Source organism: Pan paniscus, chromosome 2 (assembly GCF_029289425.2).
Source record: "Pan paniscus chromosome 2, NHGRI_mPanPan1-v2.0_pri, whole genome shotgun sequence".
NCBI classification, from domain to species: Eukaryota; Metazoa; Chordata; class Mammalia; order Primates; family Hominidae; genus Pan; species Pan paniscus.
The window spans coordinates 48,298,733-48,320,437 of NC_085926.1; positions in this window are offsets into that span (position 1 = coordinate 48,298,733).

Here is a 21,705-nt window from a genome sequence, read left to right on the forward strand (position 1 = left end):
CCCGTCCGGGAGGTGAGGGGCGCCTCTGCCCGGTCGCCCCTACCGGGAAGTGAGGAGCCCCTCTGCCCGGCCAGCCGCCTCGTCCGGGAGGGAGGTGGGGGGTTCAGCCCCCCGCCCGGCCAGCCGCCCCGTCCGGGAGGGAGGTGGGGGGGTCAGCCCCCCGCCCGGCCAGCCGCCCCGTCCGGGAGGGAGGTGGGGGGGTCAGCCCCCCGCCCGGCCAGCCGCCCCGTCCGGGAGGGAGGTGGGGGGGTCAGCCCCCCGCCTGGCCAGCCGCCCCGTCCGGGAGGGAGGTGGGGGGATCAGCCCCCTGCCCGGCCAGCCGCCCTGTCCAGGAGGTGGGGGGGCGCCTCTGCCCAGCCGCCCCTACTGGGAAGTGAGGAGCCCCTCTGCCCAGCCAGCCGCTCTGTCTGGGAGGGAGGTGGGGGGGTCAGCCCCCGGCCCGGCCAGCCGCCCCGTCCGGGAGGGAGGTGGGGGGGTTAGCCCCCCGCCTGGCCAGCCGCCCCGTCCAGGAGGTGAGGGGCGCCTCTGCCCGGCCGCCCCTTCTGGGAAGTGAGGAGCCCCTTTGCCCGGCCAGCTGCTCTGTCCGGGAGGGAGGTGGGGGGGTCAGCCCCCCGCCCGGCCAGCCGCCCCGTCCGGGAGGGAGGTGGGGGGGTCAGCCCCCCGCCCGGCCAGCCGCCCCGTCCGGGAGGGAGGTGGGGGGTTCAGCCCCCCGCCCGGCCAGCCGCCCCGTCCGGGAGGGAGGTGGGGGGGTCAGCCCCCCGCCTGGCCAGCCGCCCCGTCCGGGAGGGAGGTGGGGGGATCAGCCCCCTGCCCGGCCAGCCGCCCTGTCCAGGAGGTGGGGGGGCGCCTCTGCCCAGCCGCCCCTACTGGGAAGTGAGGAGCCCCTCTGCCCAGCCAGCCGCTCTGTCTGGGAGGGAGGTGGGGGGGTCAGCCCCCGGCCCGGCCAGCCGCCCCATCCGGGAGGGAGGTGGGGGGGTTAGCCCCCCGCCTGGCCAGCCGCCCCGTCCAGGAGGTGAGGGGCGCCTCTGCCCGGCCGCCCCTTCTGGGAAGTGAGGAGCCCCTTTGCCCGGCCAGCTGCTCTGTCCGGGAGGGAGGTGGGGGGGTCAGCCCCCCGCCCGGCCAGCCGCCCCATCCGGGAGGGAGGTGGGGGGGTCAGCCCCCCGCCCGGCCAGCCGCCCCGTCCGGGAGGGAGGTGGGGGGTTCAGCCCCCCGCCCGGCCAGCCGCCCCGTCCGGGAGGGAGGTGGGGGCGTCAGCCCCCCGCCCGGCCAGCCGCCCCGTCCGGGAGGGAGGTGGGGGGGTCAGCCCCCGCCCGGCCAGCCGCCCCGTCCGGGAGGGAGGTGGGGGGATCAGCCCCCTGCCCGGCCAGCCGCCCTGTCCGGGAGGTGAGGGGCGCCTCTGCCCGGCCGCCCCTACCGGGAAGTGAGGAGCCCCTCTGCCCGGCCAGCCACCCCGTCCGGGAGGGAGGTGGGGGGTCAGCCCCCCGCCAGGCCAGCCGCCCCGTTGGGGAAGTGAGGGGCGCCTCTGCCCGGCCGCCCCTACTGGGAAGTGAGGAGCCCCTCTGCCCGGCCAGCCGCCCTGTCCGGGAGGGAGGTGGGGGGTCAGCCCCCCGCCCGGCCAGCCGCCCCGTCCGGGAGGGAGGTGGGGGGGGGTCAGCCCCCCGCCCGGCCAGCCGCCCCGTCCGGGAGGTGAGGGGCGCTTCTGCCCGGCCGCCCCTACTGGGAAGTGAGGAGCTCCTCTGCCCGGCCACCACCCCATCTGGGAGGTGTACTCAACAGCTCATTGAGAACGGGCCATGAAGACAATGGCGGTTTTGTGGAATAGAAAGGGGGGAAAGGTGGGGAAAAGATTGAGAAATCAGATGGTTGCTGTGTCTGTGTAGAAAGAGGTAGACATGGGAGACTTTTCATTTTGTTCTGTACTGAGAAAAATTCTTCTGCCTTGGGATCCTGTTGATCTGTGACCTTACCCCCAACCCTGTGCTCTCTGAAACATGTGCTGTATCCACTCAGGGTTGAATGGATTAAGGGCGGTGCAAGATGTGCTTTGTTAAACAGATGCTTGAAGGCAGCATGTTGGTTAAGAGTCATCACCACTCCCTAATCTCAAGTACCCAGGGACACAAACACTGTGGAAGGCCGCAGGGTCCTCTGCCTAGGAAAACCAGAGAACTTTGTTCACTTGTTTATCTGCTGACCTTCCCTCCACTATTGTCCTGTGACCCTGCCAAATCCCCCTCTGCGAGAAACACCCAAGAATGATCAATAAAAAAGAAAAGAAAAAAAAAAAAAAAAAAAAAGAAACAAGAAGGGACAAAACACCAAAACCTCACTCCTTTACTTGTAATCTTCCCTAATGTTGTTACTTGGTGTTAATACTTAGTATCCAGTAAAATTACTGAAAGGAAAATCATAGTATATTTACCAACAGCTTACTTGCATTATTGAAATTATTATAGTACATACCAATTGATATTTTAATTACTGGTTTCTATTCTCTTCATCCTACACATTTTCCAGGCAAACATTTTTCATTCTATATCGAGATAATTTCTACCCAAGGCCTCCCCTGAGAAAAAAACCAAGTAATAAATAATACAACCCTTAAAAGTTTGCAAATTAAGAAGTCCACTTTACCTGCTGTGACTCCCATGGTTGCTCTGAGAAACTGGCTGAACAGGATGGTTTTTGTTGATAGTTTGTTCATAATGAACTAGGAAGGAAGGCAAAGCTTATTTGTCTTTTCAAGGTTCCAATGCCTGGCAGTAGAAGAGAGTGAGCTTTGAAATTAGGAAGTGTAGATATGACTCAAATCTATTTCTTTCAACTCTAAATTCTGTAATGCCTAAATCTTGTGAGTTCATATTTCAAATTTCTGAGGGTGGTATGTACTGTCCAGTACTACTCCCAAATCTAGCTGTTCTTGCCAAAGCTGAACCTACCATTTTAGACATATGTCATACACAATTTTTGAATTCCTACATTTTAATTTGCATTATAATTATTACATTCAAGACGGCTTCAGATATATATATATATATATATTTTTTTTTGAGACGGAGTCTCGCTCTGTCGCCCAGGCTGGAGTGCAGTGGCGCGATCTCGGCTCACTGCAAGCTCCGCCTCCCGGGTTCACGCCATTCTCCTGCCTCAGCCTCCCGAGTAGCTGGGACTACAGGCACCCGCTACCACGCCCGGCTAATTTTTTGTATTTTTAGTAGAGACGGGGTTTCACCGTGTTAGCCAGGATGGTCTCGATCTCCTGACCTCGTGATCCGCCCGCCTCGGCCTCCCAAAGTGCTGGGATTACAGGCGTGAGCCACCGCGCCCGGCCGACGGCTTCAGATATTGACACAATACTATAAAGTACCACATCTGCATGTGCAGTTATTTTATCAAGTCAAAAGTGGTCACTTTATTGAAGCATCTGCTTTAGATTATTTCTATATTGACTTATAGAGGTTCTATTTATTTTTATTTCTTTAGAGACAAGGTCTTTCTCTGCTGCCCAGGCTGAAGTACAGTGGCATAATCACAGGTCACTGCAGCCTTGAACGCCTAGCCTCAAGTGACCCTCTTGCTTGGCCTCCCAAAGCATTGGGATTACAGGTGTGAGCCACTGATTTGCCCTGACTCACAGGGTTTTAAAGTAGAAAATTACCTTATATGGAATCCTCCAAGTTCAGTCTTATTTAGCAGAGCTGAGAAATCTGGAGATAGAGTGCTCATTTCCCTTAAATGATAGCTTGTTCTACCATTTGAACAAAAATTTCTCAAAACGCTAACATTTTTTAAAGCAGAAGTTCAGAAGTTATTGGTTATCATAAATTCCTCAGGTCTAAGTCCTAAATGAATGGCCTTAACTGGGGACATGCCACATAGTTCTGGGAGGTCAAGTGTATTTTCTCAGCACTGCTCTGATCAACCACAGTGTCTACCATGGTGGTCTTCAGAATTTTTGCTTTTAATCCCTCTAAATTTGGTGCCTGCTTATATATATTTTTAAGTTACATGTAAAATTTTCCATCAGAAATTTTAATAGGCTGGGTACTGTGGCTCAAGCCTGTAATCTCAGCACTTTGGGAAGCTGAGGCAGGCGGATCACTTGAGGCTAGGAGTTCGAGACCGGCTTGGCCAACATGGTGAGACCCTGTCTCTACTAAAAATGCAAAAATTAGCTGGGCGTGGTGGTGTGTGCCTGTAATCCCAGCTACTCATGAGGCTGAGGCATGAGAATCGCTTGAACCCAAGAGGCAGAGGTTGCAGTAAGCCGAGATCGCACCACTGCACTCTAGCTTGGGAGACAGAGCAAAACTGTCTTTTTGTTTTTCAGTTGCAAGATTTAATAGAGTGGAAACAGAGCTCCCATATGATGGGAAGAGACCCAAAGGGGGTTGCCGCTCCCTGCTTGAATGCCTGGGTTTATATCCCGATCATTGTCCCTCCCCTGTGTTCTCAGGCGATATATGATTTGACTATTTCTTTACCTCCTGCTTTTAGCCTATTTTGTATTTTAGTGAGCCCTCTTTACTACCTGATTGGTCGGGCTTGAGCTGAGTTACAAGTGTTTAAACGTGGGTGCGTTCACCTTCCCTAGCTAGGCTTACAAATTCTTAGTCAGCCTAAGAAATCCAGCTAGTCCTGTCTCTCAGTCCCCGCTCTCAACAGGAAAACCCAAGTGCTGTTGGGGGGGTTGGCTGACAACTGCTCTAACTGCTTCCTGCTCAACTGGGGCATAGTAGGGGTCGTGCAGTTGAGATTTCCTAGGGAGGGGTGCCTTCGATGTCATCAATATCACAGCATGGGCTAGCAGGCCGGTCCAGGGATCCCTGGTAGATCTTAGTCAGGGACTGCATCTGGGGCTCCATTTGAAGAACATTTGTAGTTTTACAGCTTTGATTCTGGAAGAGAGAAACTTAACAAGGAGGTTAAAGATACAGGGATTGAAATGTATGGCCTGAAGTTCAGGGGCATATGGGTGTGGGGCTGAAAGTGGGGTTTCCTTTAGAAAAACTCCTATAAGATGGGGCTTCAATATTTCCGGGAAGCCGCATTCTCCATAGAAGCTCTTGGTAAGGGGAGCTACTGGTAGTATAGCGGCACGGAGGGGATTACCCTATACTAGGGGTCCTTCTATAAGCCTTTCTAATGGAGGGTCCTGCCTTGTGGCTCTTTGGCTTCAATATCTGCTTGGCGGTTCCCTTCTATTTCCCTTTCCTTTCCTTTCTGATGACTCCTGCAGTGTAAGACTGCCACCTCTTTAGGTTTCTGTACAGCCAATGATAATCTTCTAATGGCTTCCTGATATTTGATAGGTGTTCCCTCAGAAGTTAGGAATTCTCTTTCTCTCCATATTGCTGCGTGGGCATGGAGGACTAGGTAAGCATACTTAGAGTCTGTATAGATATTTACCTTTTTTTCTTCTCCTAATTCTAGTGTATAATGACCCCTGTTTTTGCTAGAATGTCTCTCCCTAACAAGGGAATGGGGCTTTCAGGCATAATTAGAAAGGTATGTGAAAAGAGTAAAGTTCCCTAGTCACAACTTAGTGTCTGGGAGAAGTATCTAGTGACTGCCTGTCCTAGGACCCCTCGGATAGTGACAGATCTGGAGGACAGTTGTCTGGGACAGGAGAGTAAGACTGAGAAGGCCGCGCTAGTGTCCAGCAGACAGTTAACCTCCTGGCCCTCAGTGGTCAAGCATACCTGGAGAGGGTGATGCCAGGGGCTGGCGCTTGCCCCAGGCACCCTCAGTCCTGCTGCTGGATCATCTGGTTAGTGGCTTCTGACTCAGAGGACCTTCATCCCCTGGGGCAGTGGGCCTTCCAGTGATACCCTTGAAATAAGGGGCATGGATGAGAGGGTGGCTTATTTCTATTCGGACAATCTTTTTTAAAGTGTCCTTGTAGACTGCACTGGAAGCAAATCCCTATTAGGCATTCGATTTGCCCAGCCTTTCACTTTTCCAGAGCCTCCAAAGTCCACTTGCCTGAAGGCCATGACTAAAGCGGTGGCCTTCTTTTTATCCCGTTTGTCCAGTTCTGCCTGCTCCTTCTGATCTCTATTATAAAAACTGAGGTTGCCAAGTTCTTAGTTTAAGTTTTGTTCCAGGCCTAAGGCGGACTTTTGAAGTTTTTTTCTAATGTCTGCAGCTGAGTGATAAACTTACCCTTTAAGATTAGTTGGCCTTCAATAGATCCAGGTGACAGAGAGGTATGCTTCCTCAGTGCCTCCCTTAGTCTCTCCAGAAAGGCAGTAGGATTTTCTTCCTTTCCCTGTGTTATAGTAGGCATCATTGAATAATTTATAGGGTTCTTCCTAGTTTTTCTTAGTCCTTCTAGCATGCAAGTTAGCAAATGTCTGCGGCACCAATCTCCACATTCTGATTCTGCGTCCCATTGAGGGTCTACACTGGGAACTGCCTGCTGGCCTGTGGGGAATCATTCTCTTTCCTCTGTTGTCATCCTATCATTGACCTGACTGAGATACCAGAGATTGCCAAACTCTCGGGCTGCAGTTATAGCGGCACTTCTCTCATTTGGGGTTAGTATCTGATCTAGCAGTAACATTATGTCTCTCCATGTCAGATCAAAGGATTGTCCTAACCCTTGTAAAACATCAATATAGCCATCAGGGTTATTTGAGAATTTACCTAGGTCTATTTTAATTTGCTTCAAGTCTGAGAGGGAAAAAGGTACACACACTCTGGGCTGAATTCTCCTCCTCCCACCGCTTCAAGGGGGCATAATCTGGGAATATTGGCACTCTTTGGTTCATTGTTTACCCCTTTCTCTATCTCCTTTTGCACCGTTTGTTTTGAAGGGGGGTCATTATTAGTTGGGGAAGGAGCCAGGGGAACGCCGGGGCAGGGGGGTAGATTCTGAGGGCTTCCTGTAGGGCATAAATCACACTTTTAACATAATTGTGAGTTGTCTCTTAATGAAAAGAAAGTTTGCACATATGGCACTTCGCTCCATTTGCCCTATTTTCTACAAAAGAAGTCTAGCTGTAAGATGGTGTTATAATTTATACTTCCCTTGGAGGGCAGGTTTCTCCCTCTTGAAGAGGATATTGTGGCCAGGGGTACTGCAGAAGAATATAAGTCATTTCTTTCTTAGCATCTGAGGGTCAAATTGGTCCTAATTCTCTAGAATACATCTTAGGGGCGTTTTTGCCTGGGGGGGGGGAACGTTTAAAAAGAACATAGGGATGCCAGCACCCCTAGTCATTTTCTGATGAGCATTAGTCCTAGAGCGTCCTCTGTGGTCCTAATGCTTATTCCTTTTCAGGGTGCGTAACCACCCACGGACCTCTGCTTATCAGATTAGTTACACTCACCGATGTAGCAGTCCTGCACCTGTTTTCCTGCCCTTCTTGACCACAAAGAAAGGGGTCTGGGCTGCTGGATTCTAGTGGTCCTTTACCAGCATGCCTGACATTGCCTTTGCACTCAGGAGTGAGTTCTAGAGCTGGGCTGGGTTTCTGAGTATTTCATAACAACCCAGTTGCCCCATCAAGATGCATTTTCATAAACAACAGTTCTTATGCAAATTCGTTTCAGAGAGGGTGTAGGTAACTTTTTGAGTCAGGATTGAGATAAGAGTTTTTGCCCACTAGGGCCTTTGTCCTTTTCCTTTGTAGGAATATGCCTTAATTATCGATCTTAAGATTTTGTTGCCCCGGATTAAGTCCTTTTGGGTACGAAATATGAGAGATGGCTCCTGTTTATCCTATGTGCCTTTTTCCTACGAGAAGGAGAGCGAGGAGAAAAAGATGGGCTTGCTCTTTTTGTAAGTACTTTAAGGCTTGGCTGAGTGCAAACAGCTCACAGTTTGTGCAGACCAATTATGAGGCAATTCTCCTAACTCTGCTTCCACGAGAGTTTCCTTATCAATTACTGAATACCCATTGTGGTTTTTTCCTCAATCGCCTGGGAGGAACCATCTATCGTCCTATCCTAAAGGAAGTTCCTCCTAGGTCTGGTTGGACCTTTGTATGGTAATTAAGATTTAAATCCCCTGTTAGGAAATCTGCTGGGTTAAGGGAATTATCAGTGGTTGGTGTTAAATCACCTTTTTCTAACAGAATAGCCCCATACTTTAAGAATTTTGAGCTAGTAAGCTACCTTTTTTTTTTTTGGTCTTAGGATTGTTCTGAACTGGTGAGGTGTGCTCACAATGAGGTTTCCTCTAAAGGTTATTTTTCTACTTTATTCTGTTAGCAAAGCAGTTGCCACTACAGATTGAATGCATTTGGGCCATCCACGGGTTACTGGGTTCAGGATTTTTGATAGGAAGGCTACGGGTTGTCAGTGGTCTCAGTGTTTTCGGGCTACGCCCTTGTTTACACTGACAACAAGGTAGTATTGGAGTGTTATAGGGTCGTGGAGAAGACCTTTAATTATCAATTATAGGTTCTAAATTTACCTTGGCTTTTAAAGGAATAGGGTACGCTGTTTTTTCTTTACTACCTCTCTCTTTCCCTTTTTTCTTTCTTTCTCTCTTTGACTTTCTGCCTCTTCCTCTCTCTGTCTGTCTTTTTTTAGATGGATTTTGGAAACGCAGTGGAAGGACGTTCACTTGTTGCCCCAGTTTGCCACTATAGGAACATGTGCCTCCCTTTAATTTACTCAAATTCGTTTTCATCCTGATCTATTATGTTGTTGTAGACTCAGTTCCAGTTGTTAAAATACTGGGTTATCAGTTCTAAGGGCCTGGCCAAGGAGCCAAGGCTTGGAGATTGTATTGCAGGGGGTAGTAAACTGGGTAGAAATTAGGGGAGGAGAGCATCTTACACAATGGGAGAGCAATCTTCCTAGCTATTTACAAACTTGGGGCCCTGGCAAGGGTGGTGGGAATGGGTCCCACATAACAGCCCATGTTGACAGCTATATACCTAAATTGGGAGGGACACCAGGGGCAAGACTCCCTGGGTTCATAGCCTAGATATCTAAGGCCACAGCATAGAGCTTCCTTAGATCCCTTTGGAGATACAACTTGCCCTAATACTTGGGAGAGGAAATGAAAGTCTGAAGCATTAGTACCTAGGAGGCAGGGATTGGAGGAAGTAGATTCAGAGGTAAGGAGAATTTTTGGGGCTACACTTTCAAGAAAGTCATGGTCGGGACCCAGGAGGTATGGGTCAGAAGGAAAGGTAGGGGTGCACACGTGGGCAACTGTTGAGTAGAGACTTCTGGCTGCACCATGATCTCAACCAGCCAATGCCGGGAGTTCAGGACGACAGCTTTCTGCCTCTAGTCGGCCCTCGGCTTCCCCCAAGGAAATTGTGAAAGCGGAAGCTGGTTCCAGGCAGACCAACGCTCCTAACCCCAAAAGGTTGGGGGTTGTTAGAAAGCCTCTTCCCAGAAAGCCTCACAGCTGAGTCTTAAGTCCAGTGGCCATGCGAATCATTTTTAACTGGCCGACAGGTGCCCAGTATTTCCTCTGATTCTAAGGAAGGATAGGACAGGATAGCAAGCTAAAGTGGTCCAATATTACTCACCACTTTGGAGAATACCTGTACGGGCCAACAGCTGTTACCAGGCAGGTCTTTGTTCTTAGAGCTCCTGAGATGGTGGCAGGCCGCTCCCAAGATGGCGGCAAGCCTTTTGTTCTCTGACCTGGGGTTCTTGGCCTCACGGATTCCAAGGAATGGAAACTTGGGACATGCAGTGAGTGTTATAGCTCTATTAGAAGCCGTCGGTCATGGAAGAGAACTCTGGAACCCAGCGACTAGTGTTTAGCTCGATTAGGATGAACCCAGGCACTTAGCCATGTAGGGACAATGGCGAGCCTCTAGCCTGATTGGGAGTGGCAATGGGCACCTCGCTGGATCAGAAGCATAGCAGCCACCCTGCCCAATCCGGAGGGGTGGAAGCCAATGGTGGGTCAGCGATGGTGGCTTTCAGCAGTGGTGGACAGTGAGTGAAAGCTCAGCTCGAGCTGGAACAAACATGGAACAGAAGAGTATGCAGTTGCAAGATTTAATAGAGTGAAAACAGAGCTCCCATACGAAGGAGGGGACCCAAAGGGGGTTGCCTGCAAAACTGTCTTAAAAAAAAAGTTTAAATAGTTACAAATAACTCAATTACTGGCCTAGTTTAAATATTACTATTTTAAAATAAAAATCATTATCTTAGACATAACCCATGGAATTTACATTCTATGGCAATTTGATTTTACATTGTATATTTGAAAGCCACATGGATGAACTCAGTTAGAAATTGTACGTCATTTCTTTTTCTCCTTGAATGAACGTTTCATTCTGCCTTCTCCATGTAACTTTTATTTCAATGTTATGCTTGATGGTGAGTTACTGATCATGCTTTTCTACTTTTCATCATCAGAAATATGCAAATAAATGGATTTTTCAAAGTTCCTGGGATCATAGGATATAAAGTTTTAATCTGTTTCTCTTGAACTGAGTTATTATCACAGTTAATAGTACATGTCAATCAAAACATAGGTATACTATAAAATTTGATAGTTATTTGATGTAGAGGTACATTTATTTCTTTTCTTTTCTTTTTTTTTTTTTTTGAGATGGAGTCTCACTCTGTCCCCCAGGCTGGAGTGCAGTGGTGCAATCTCAGCTCACTGCAACCTCCACCTCCCGGATTCAAGTGATTCTCCTGCCTTAACCTCCTGAGTAGCTGGATTACAGGCACACGCCACCATGCCCAGCTAATTTTTGTATTTTTAGTAGAGATGGGGTTTCACCATGTTGGCCAGGTTGGTCTCGAACTCCTGACTTTGTGATCCATGTGCCTCAGCCTCCCACAGTGCTGGGATTACAGGCATGAGCCACCGTGCCCAGCGTAAGTATACATTTCTTACTGTGATGGATTGATTTGGTTTGGATCTGTGTCCCCACCAAATATCATGTGACATTGTAATCCCCATTGTTGGAGGTGGGGCCTGGTGGGAGGTGATTAGATCACAGCGGTGGTTTCTCATAGTTTAACACCATCCCCCTTGGTGCTGTTCTCCTGGTAGCAAGTTCTTGCAATAACTGGTTGTTTAAAGGTGTATAGCACCTCCCCATTCATTCTCTTCCTCCTGCTCCAGCCATGTGAGATGCCTCCTTCCTGCTTTGCCTTCTGCCATGATTGTAAGTTTACTGAGGCCTCCCCAAAAGTAGAAGTCTATACAGCCTGTGGAACCATGAGCCAATTAAACCTTTTCTCTTTATAAATTACCTGGTTTCACGTATTTCTTTCTTTCTTTTTTTTTTTCTTGAGATGGAGTCTCACCCTGTCGCCCAGGCTGGAGTGCAGTGGTGCAATCTCGGCTCACTGCAACTGCCACCTCCTGGATTCAAGTGATTCTCTTGCCTCAGCCTCCCGAGTAGCTGGGATTACAGGCATGCACCACTACACCTGGCAAATTTTTGTATTTTTAGTAGAGACACTTGGCCACCATGTTGGCCAAGCTGGTCTTGAACTCCTGACCTCAAGCGATCCACCCACCTTGGCCTCCCAAAGTGCTGGGATTACAGGCGTGAGTCACTGTGCCCGGCCGCACATATTTCTTTAAAGCAGTGCCAGAACAGAGTAATACATGGTTGACGCTTGCTGATGCTTTTCAGTTAGTTTAAATATCTACCCTTGAATATTACTTGTTGCTAGAACGACTCAGGACTCAACATCAGTTCTATATTTATTCTTTGTTTTCCACACACTGAAAAATCATGTTTACAATAAGTAAGTAGATGGGAATTGAAAGAGTTTTATATAGCAGTGTCACTTAAGTCTTGGAAGTTCTTCCAAATTTTATACCAGAAATAACATTGTGATAGGCGAGTGAGGTCAGCAAGATGGCTTACACTAGAGTTGCCTGGCTCTTGTTCCTCCCCTACTTCCCGCCCCCAAAAAGGAAGCAAAACAATAAATAACCAACTATATTTTGTCTAGAGTGGCTGAGGAAGCGCATGTGAGAGCACCAGGAGAAGAGCGAAACTCTTGCAGAGCATGGGAGCCCAGGATAGGGCCATAGGGTGGGGAGTGAGGCATCTGCCTCTGCACACTGTCTCCCCTGCCAGGATCAGATGGGAGCCAGGGAGGACTTTTTCCAGGGAAAAGGTAAGCTGAAGACCCTTGGCTGTCCCCATCACCACCACAGATGCCAGAAGTCATTGCTACAGGAGTGTCCCCCAACTGCCCCTGTCCTCACGGGGCAGAATTCAATGTGAACAGTTGCCAGGAGTCTGCATGGCTACATTATCCCAAAGCAGGAACCCCCTTGACATCCCCAATCCCCGTGACCTTAACGGCTAGCATGGGGCCATCTTGAAACGGGACCCCTATCTGTAGTGCGGCCTACCTGGGGGCCAGTAGCCGCAAAACCCTCCATCCCTGAGGTCCTGCCGTAATTCCGCTAAATTTACATGGGTACCTGCGGCACCAAAACCCTGGATGCCCAGAGTGTAGGTCCAAAGGAATGACTGGGATCCTAAGCCCAAACCCACAAGGCACACTATCACCCAGGGACACTGGCTGACCTACACCGCAGGGAGGCCCCTGCAGCCACTGGGCCCCAAGCACCCACTCTAGGATTGACAGCTGGCCTGGAGTTGGCCCTGAACCACCAGAGGGCATCTGTCACAGGCACTCACCTAGTCTCCTTGCCCGTGGCAGCTAGCCAGCCCACTTCCTCAGTCACAACAGTTGAAATATCCAGACAGAAAGTCAACAAAGAAATATTGGGCTGAAACTACACCATATACAAAAAGGACCTAACAGACATTTATAGAATATTTCATTCAACAGCTGCAGAATACACGTTCCTAACCACACATGGACCATTCTCCAGGACAGATCATCACATTAGGAAGTAAGAAGTGTTCTCTGCTGAGCTAATCTCTTCAGTAAAACTCTCCCTGACTTAATACATATTTTATTCCATTATTTGATTCCCTTATCTTGCTTTATAGATCTCTATTTCAATTATCTCCACCAGAAATGTTATTGGGAATGCATTCATTCGTTGAGTGATTATTTCCACCTTTAGATGAATGGTAAGCTCTGGAAAGGAGTAAACTCTGTTGTTACTCCTGTTCTAGGCATCTTCTCTTGAGGTTTGAAATTAGGACACCAAAAGTTTGGCGACCTATAGGTGAACCGTGGCAATGGTAGAGGATTCATGCCCTAATTCTTACCCTTCTGAAACATGTCCAAATTTTTGTGCATCCTTACCCAACTCACCGCATATTTTACTTGTGCTAGGTTGAATGCTTGTGGATTCCTCAACACCAGGCAAAGTCCTTTTAAGAAAAGTTCTTAGCATAGTTTCCCTTTTATCTGCCTATCCAATGAAACAGGCAAGCAGGTAGAAGCTCAGAAAGACAACATTTGCCTCAGTTTACAGGCAATTTAGTCAGTGCTGCCTGACTGGTTTTTCAAATGAATGATACAGTCAAGAGCTTACTTAGCTTATTAAATGACAAAAATAATAATAATAATAACAAAGGCAGTATATAGAGAGTTGAAGAAAACATTTATTCAGTGCCTACTCTGGAATAGGCATGGTATCGTAAATGTTTATATGTATCATATATATTTAAATATTTTTTAAGCCGGGCACAGTGGCTCATGCTTGTAATCCCAGGCTTTGGGAGGCCAAGACAGGAAGATCACTTGAGGCCAGGAGTTCAAGATCAGCCTCGGCAACATAACAATACCCCTGTCTGTACAAAAAAATTAAAAAATTAGCCAGGTGTGGTGGTGTGTGCTTGTAGTCCCAGCTACTCAGGGAGGCTGAGGTTGGAGGATTGCTTGAGCCCACAAGTTTGAGGCTACAGTGAGCTGAGCTCACACCACTGTACTCCAGCCTGGGTGACAGAGAATGACCTTGTCTCAAAAAAATATATATATATTCACGTTAAATTTTATTAAAATATATGTATGCATACAAAATATAGGTACTTTGCATGCATATATTTTGTATGCATATATTTTAATAAAATTTAACATGACACATGAAATTATTACTAAAATTTAATATTTTAAACAATCACTTTAAATTCCCCAAGTACTAATCACTGAGAATTGAGAATGTCAGACCCTGAAGGTTGCTGAAATCTAATCCAAACCAGTCATTTGACACATGAAAAGAAAGTGAGGCTCTACTGATGGGGCACTGGAAAGAAAATATTAAGACTAATTTTCCCTTACACGTGGCCAGGTTTCAATGAATCACAGAAAAATCTTAATTTATCTTCATTTGGCATGGTAGGCACCTCCAGGTTAGGACTTAAGATAGTGCGGGCCACGCTTCAGAATCTCACATAAATAGACATGGTTAAGAATCATCTTTTTGTGCTAATACTTAGAATCTCCAGGAAAAACTCTGAATTCATCTCTTAGAAATCGGACGTTAGGCCGGGCGCAGTGGCTCATGCCTATAATCCTAGCACTTTGGGAGGCTGAGTCAGGGACGTCACTTGAGGCCAGGAGTTCAATACCAGCTTAGCTAACATGGTGAAACCCCATCTCTACTAAAATTACAAAAATTAGCCGGGCGTGGTGGCACATGCCTGTAATCTCAGCTACTTGGGAGGTTGAGGTTGGAGAATCGCTCAATCCCAGGAGGCGGAGGTTGCGGTGAGCTGAGATGGTGCCACTGTACTCCAGCCTGGGCAACAGTGTAAGACTCTCTCAAAAGAAATAGGATGTTGGTAGAGGACTATATGGTCACACATAAATAGAAAATTTTTAATATTGTTCCTAGTATTTGTATGTGAAATAACATTTTATGGAAGATGGCAGAGGAAAATTTAGAATTCTAAAACACTTTGGCTGGGCGTGGTGGCTCATGCCTGTAATCCCAGCACTTTGGGAGGCCAAGGCAGGTGGATCACTTGAGGCCAGGAGTTCAAGACCAGTCTGGCCAACATGGTGAAACCCTGTCTCTACTAAAAATACAAAAATTAGCCGGGCATGGTGGTATGTGTCTGTAATCCAGCTGCTCAGGAGGCTGAGGCATGAGAGTTGCTTGAGCATGGGAGGCAGAGTTTGCAGTGAGCCAAGATCGTGCCACTGCACTCCAGCATGGGTGACAGAGCAAGACTCCATCTCAAAATAAAATAAAATAAAACACTTTAAAAATCAACTTTAATTAGAGTCAGTGTTAAACAGCAAATGGGTATTCTTAGAAGATTATCCTAAATGAAATCTAAGTAGTTAGGGACAGAAAGGTTCAGAATATCTGAACCCTTTCCAGATCTAACCCACACTGCAGAATATTCCATTCCAAGTTCTCAGAAAGTGGGAAGATATAGAATGCTAAATGTGCGTGTTTATTAAAAGAAAATTATCCCAGTTTCAAAGTACATATTTAATGGAATATTTAATGTGACAAGAGAGTCTGGATTAGAAAATCATTTAAGTTTGAGACATAGAATGCAAAGGCATAGAATCAAACAACTTAGATTTTGCCATATTATAGAAAGCCAGCATATTTTTAAGATATTTAAAGACAAGCATGCTGGGCGTGGTGGCTGATGCCTGTAATCTCAGCACTTTGGGAGGCTGAGGAGGGTGGATCATCTGAGGTCAGGAGTTCGAGACCACCCTGACCAACGTGGTGAAACCTCGTCTCTACAAAAAAATACAAAAATTAGCCAGGCATGGTGGCACGTGCCTGTAATCCCAGCTACTCCAGAGGCTGGGGCAGGAGAATCGCTTGAACAAGGGAGGCAGGGGTTTCAGTGAGCCGAGATGTGCCACTGCACTCCAGCCTGGGTGACAAAGACTCCATCTCAAAAAAAAAAAAAAAAGAAAAGAAAGAAAAAGAAACATAAGCCCCTGAGCAGGTGGAGAAAGAAGGAGAGAGAGAGAGAGAAAAGAAGTGAGCAAATGGATAGTTAGAGCTCCACAGAATAGTAATAGTAGAGATGAAATATTAAGAAGTTTTGTTTTGTTTTTCTTTTTGTTTTGTTTTGTTTTGCTATGGAGTCTCGCTCTGTTGCCCAAGCTGGAGTGCAGTGGCACCATCTCGGCTCACTGCAAACTCTGCCTCCCAGATTCAAGCGATTCTTCTGCTTCAGCCTCCCGAGTAGCTCAGATTACAGGTGTGCGCCACCATGCCCAGCTAATTTTTGTATTTTTAGTAGAGATGGGGTTTCACCAGTTGGTCAGGCTGGTCTCGAAGTCCTGACCTCATGATCCACCCGCCTCGGCCTTCCAAAGTCCTGGGATTACAGGCGTGAGCCACTGTGCCTGGCCTTGAAGTTTTGTTTTTTTATAAAGGTAAGAGTGATGTTTGATTATATGTTTCTATTGAAGGATTTTTTCCCTCAGTGAATCAATGCTTGACTAACATTAAAGACTAAATAATGAAAAATGACAAATGAAAATAGTTCCTAAAACGGATTTTTAAAATCTACAGAAGGATCTGTGATAAAGAGAGAAGCCAGGATAACAGCACTCAAGTAAGAGAAAAGGAGTTAAGAAAAATAAACAAACAATAAAAGTGGGCAGGAATCTGAAACAGAAAAACTGAAGACTAACAAAATAGGCAATAATAATTTAGTGAAAGATAATGACTCACTATATAAGCTTAATTTCCAAAGGGATTGATTTGGTATTAGGTGCTTCAAAAAATGATATATATATATATATAATATATGTGTCATAATATACATATATGTCAATTATATACAATGCATACATATGTTACATAAAACATGTACTTCTCTAAAACAGTAGGTCTTTGAACACAGATATGAGCTGAGATGATTAGAAAGAGTAGATTGCTTAAGAGGAAAAGCGCAATGCAGTGTAAATACAGCTCAGAAGAAGCCTGGATGGATTTATTATCATCCATTGGCCTCTGAACTTGATTAAAAATTGAGGAAACAGTCTCCCTAAAATCCATGTACACTCTCACTCTCTAAACTTTGACAGTTTTTTTTTTGCACGAGCAACGCAGCACTGCCACTTTGGCATTACTCTGACATGGCACTTTTCATGTTGCAATATTTTAGAGTCTGTTAGAGCTTAGAGAAGATGACAAGGTCACATTTTGGATGTGTGATGGGATAAAGGTGATCATAAAAGTCAAGTATGACTGGAAATGTCTCAGCTTTATATGCTATATGAAAATAAGGCCAGTAACTCTGATGTTACTGTCAAGTGTTAGGTTTGCTTTCTTCTCTTAAGAACTTCATAGCCAGTGATTTCATGGTGTTCAACATACAGTGATAGGCTCAGACTCAGCAGTGATGGACACTTTCTCAGGCCCACTAATCCTTAACTGAAGACGATACAAATGGGACTGTAAGCCTGTTCATGAGCATTCAAGCGAATTATTTTCTCAACGAAAAAAAATACATCAGGCTCATCCAGCCAGGGCCCAGAGGGAAGGTGGTAGACGAACATATATTAAACATAATTCATCTGATAATTGCTTCGATGATCTCATCTAACTATAGTCATGCATCACTTAATGATGGGGATACGTTCTGAGAAATGCGTCATTAGGCGATTTCATCGTTGTGTGAACATCATAGAGTGTACTTACACAATCCTAAGTGGTATAGCCTACTATGGTACAGTGTATGGCTCTTAGACTACAAACCTGTATAGCATGTTACTGTACTGAGTACTGTAGGCAATTGTGACATGAGGTAAGTATTTCCGTACCTAAACATATCCAAACATAAAAAGGGTACAGCATAAATATGGTATAAAAGATAAAAATGGTACCACTTATATAGCGCACTTATCATGAATAGAGCTTGCAGGACTGGAAGTTGCTCTGGGTGAGTCAGTGAGTGAGTGGTGGGTGAATGTGAAGGCCTAGGACATTACTGTACACTCTTGTAAATTTAACACTGAACACTGAGGCTACACTAATTTAAAACTTTTTTCTTCAATGATAAAGTAACCTTTACTTTAACTTTTTACTTTATAAACTTTTAAAAATGTTTTGTCTACTTTGTAGTAACAGTAAGCTTAAAACATAAACACATTGTATGACTGTACAAAAATATTTTCTTGATATCCTTATATATAAGCTTTTTTATTTTTATTTTTATTTTTTTTTACTTTTTAAACTTTTGTTAAAATCTAAGACACAAGGGCAGGCGCGGTGGCCCATGCCTGTAATCCCAGCACTTTGGGAGGCCCAAGGTGGGCGGATCACCTGAGGTCAGGAGTTCGAGACCAGCCTGACCAACATGGTGAAACCCCATCTCTACTAAAAATACAAAAATTAGCCAGGCATGGTAGCAGGCACCTGTAATCCCAGCTACTCGGGAGGCTGAGGCAGGAAAATTGTTTGAACCCGGGAGGCAGAGGTTGCAGTGAACTGAGATTGCACCACTGCACTCCAGCCTGGGCAACAGAGTTAAACTCCATCTCAAAAAACAAAAACAAAACCAAAAACAACAACAAAAAAACTGAGACACAAGCACATTAGCTTAGGCCTATATGGGGTCAGCATCATTAAGATGTCACTTAGCAAAAAGAGTTTTCAGCTCCATTATAATATTATGGGACCACTGTCATATATGTGATTCATTGTGGACTGAAACGTTATGCCGTGCATGACAGTATTAAAATATCTTGAGATGTGTGTGCTATAATGTTTATTTTGCAGATTACAATGATAAAAGTACTTTTATCAGCAAGAATAGGTCGATAAGTTCACACAGCACTTTGGCTGGAAGACATAGGAAGCTATATAGCTAAGGCTGATCAAGAGGAAGCGCCTTGATCAGATCTGCAATTCCAGGAACAACTCTTTGTCTTCTTCATTGGAGAGCCCAGTTGGCATCTTTTCCAACATTTCCTCTTGCCTGAAATATATGAATACTCATCTAACCAACCTCTGCTGCTAGGACTGTGGCTCAGAAGTCAGAGTCTATCTGTGTGTGGTCAGGAGCAGCTGAACTCTGGGTTATAACTTTGGGAACCTCTGACCTCATCTCTTTCCTGAGCTGTGATTATTATGTCATCTGCAGCAGTAATGACAGTGGCTAAAGGGACATCATGCTAATTCTCTAAAAACATTTCATCCAAGGTATTAATTATTGTAAACAACTACTAGTGGTTAATGAAAATATCCAAAGAGACTGTCAAAAGTAATTAGAGGAGAAACTTTCCAGCAATTTCCAGAGGGATGGGAAGCAGATATCCTCAGATGCAATAAATGAGTGTAGAGAATTGAATTCTACTTTCCAGATGGAATTATGGTTCCTTTGAGGGATAAATTTCCCTGAATGTGTGATTCTACATACTTCCTCACAAATCTTAAATACCCAGACATTTATGATAGAAACAGTGAAATAGAAACAAAAGAAAGAGTGGAACTTCCCGGTGAAGATTCTTACTAACAAAAGAAAATTAGATATATATTTTAAAAAGAGTAGAACTGCCAAGGAGATATAAATACATAAGGACCATTTTTTCTCCCACCAATGCCATCTTAACAAAGAGGAAATGCTGATTTTGTCCAAAACTATTAAGAGAGACTTTAATATAACACTATAGGAGTAACTCCTGAATTAAGCATGAAGGAAGTTTTTGAGGGATTGATGGCTATAGTAGCCTCGTTGAAACTGTGGTTTTGAAGAAGTCTAGGAAGTGGAGGCAAACATTGTTATATAAGAAACTCTATTAAATCTTTTAAAAGTGGAAAGAGGATTTTTAGCATTTATCATATCCTCTGGTACACATACATCATACCATGTCACCCAGAGAACTTTCTACTTCCTATCCATGAGATTCAATTAGCATGATGTTCTCAGTATAGTAAAATGTCAAAATGATCAGGATCCCTTCAGATACATTGTGACATAGTACAGAAAATTTGCCATCATCTCTGGAGAGAAACATGAATTGCTTTCTTATCTAGGTAAATGAAAATCGCTTTTGATCATCTTTGCTGATAAAGATGAAAAAAGAAGACATTCTTCAGATAAATGGGCACATACCACTTGCCAGAGCATGTTGATCTAGTCCTGTAAGGTTAACACAATATGCACAGCAGCTGCTTATGAAACAACCACAGGGTTAGGGTTAGGGTAGTTGACTCTCATCTGCCCTGATCCATCTTGTTTTTGCAGTAGCCATTCTTGGGCTATGATGGGTCCTATATCCCCTTTATCTTCATGGCTGCAATTTTACCTGAGTGAAGTATGACTCTGCTTTACACTATTTTAATCAGTCAAGGCAGTTTTGGGAATAATCACTTACTTCTACTTACTGTAATGAATTTTACTTTATGGGTCATACAACCAGTATGTGTGCTCTGCCAGCTGCCAGGTACATCCATCATAATTTTATAATTATAGACCAGGGAGCTGACAATAGGGTAAGTTTGCAGAACCACTGGATCCAACAGAAGATGGACTTGGGGCCAGGCGTGGTGGCTCATGCCTGTAATCCCAGCACTTTGGGAGGCTGAGGCAGGCAGATCACTTGAGGTTTAGGAGCTCGAGGCCAGCCTGGCCAGCATGGTGAAACCCATCTTTACTAAAAATACGAAAAAATTATCCAGGCATGGTGGCACATGCCTGTAGTCCCAAGCTACCTGGGAGGCTGAGGCAGGAAAATGGCTTGAACCCGGGAGGCGGAGGTTGCAGTGAGCCGAGATCGCGCCACTGCACTCCAGCCTGGGTGACAGAGCAAGACCCTGTCTCAAGGAAAAAAAAAAAAAAAGAATTGACTTGGGCCATCTATCCTCTGGTCCCCACATGCCCCAGTTTAACATTTTTATCATCCTAGTATCAGGGTGAGCTCATTATCTATATCCAATAGTCCTCAATAAATCTAGGCATATTCCCTTCCCTAGTGTTTATTACTCAGGTCCATGGCAAGAGGTCCTACTGCAAACACTAGGTAGATATAAGTTTTCTATACTTACAGAGGTTCTGTTGCTTTCATTCTCAATGACACCCAGGTCCCCATTCAAACAATGGGCCCTATGTGCAAGAACTAGTTCAGATATCAAAATTGTGGGAAGGGTCATAACTTTCTGTTTGGTGGCTGACATGAATCTTCTGTATGCCTAATCTTTGTCATTTCTGGTCATAGAAGCTGAGCAATATCATCACTGGCTGCCCATCCCATCTCATCCCTAGGAACAACAAGACCTATTTGCCTTTTGCCACAAATCTTTGTGGATCAAGTCCCCCCAGTTTGCAAAGCCAGCCTTTACTTGGAAGATGGTCCTGAAAAACAAAAGTGAGGAAATGGGGAAATGAGACAAGGAAGGTAGAAAAGCCATCCAAGGTGGCATTAATGAGCTCACTCCCACTTGGTGAATCGCTGAGAAATGCTGTGAAACAAACTCGGAATCCTCCCAGTTGAGTATGTAAAGCTGCAACATTTGTCCATCAACTCCCATGCCCCAGTGTTTGACTTTTACCCCCACAGCCCTGGTCCCTGCCTGTGTTCAAACAAATAAGCTCATGTGATACCACAGAAAGCCTCAGGCAGAGAAGAGATTCCCAGATGTGAGATATTATGGAGATGATAACACACAGGAAGCCGTCCTGCCCTACGGCTGCAGGAGAACTCAGATGGGCCAAGGGAGCACCAAGGGGTCACCAGCAGTGTCTGACACACATCTCAGTGCAATCTAGTGAATGAATCAGAGCTTCCATCCCCAGGACAATCAGTGGAACCACTCTATTCCTCTTCATTGAGGACCTGAGAAACTTGCCAAGTTGCTTATAAACGTGTTCAAAGCACAGAGCAAGTTCA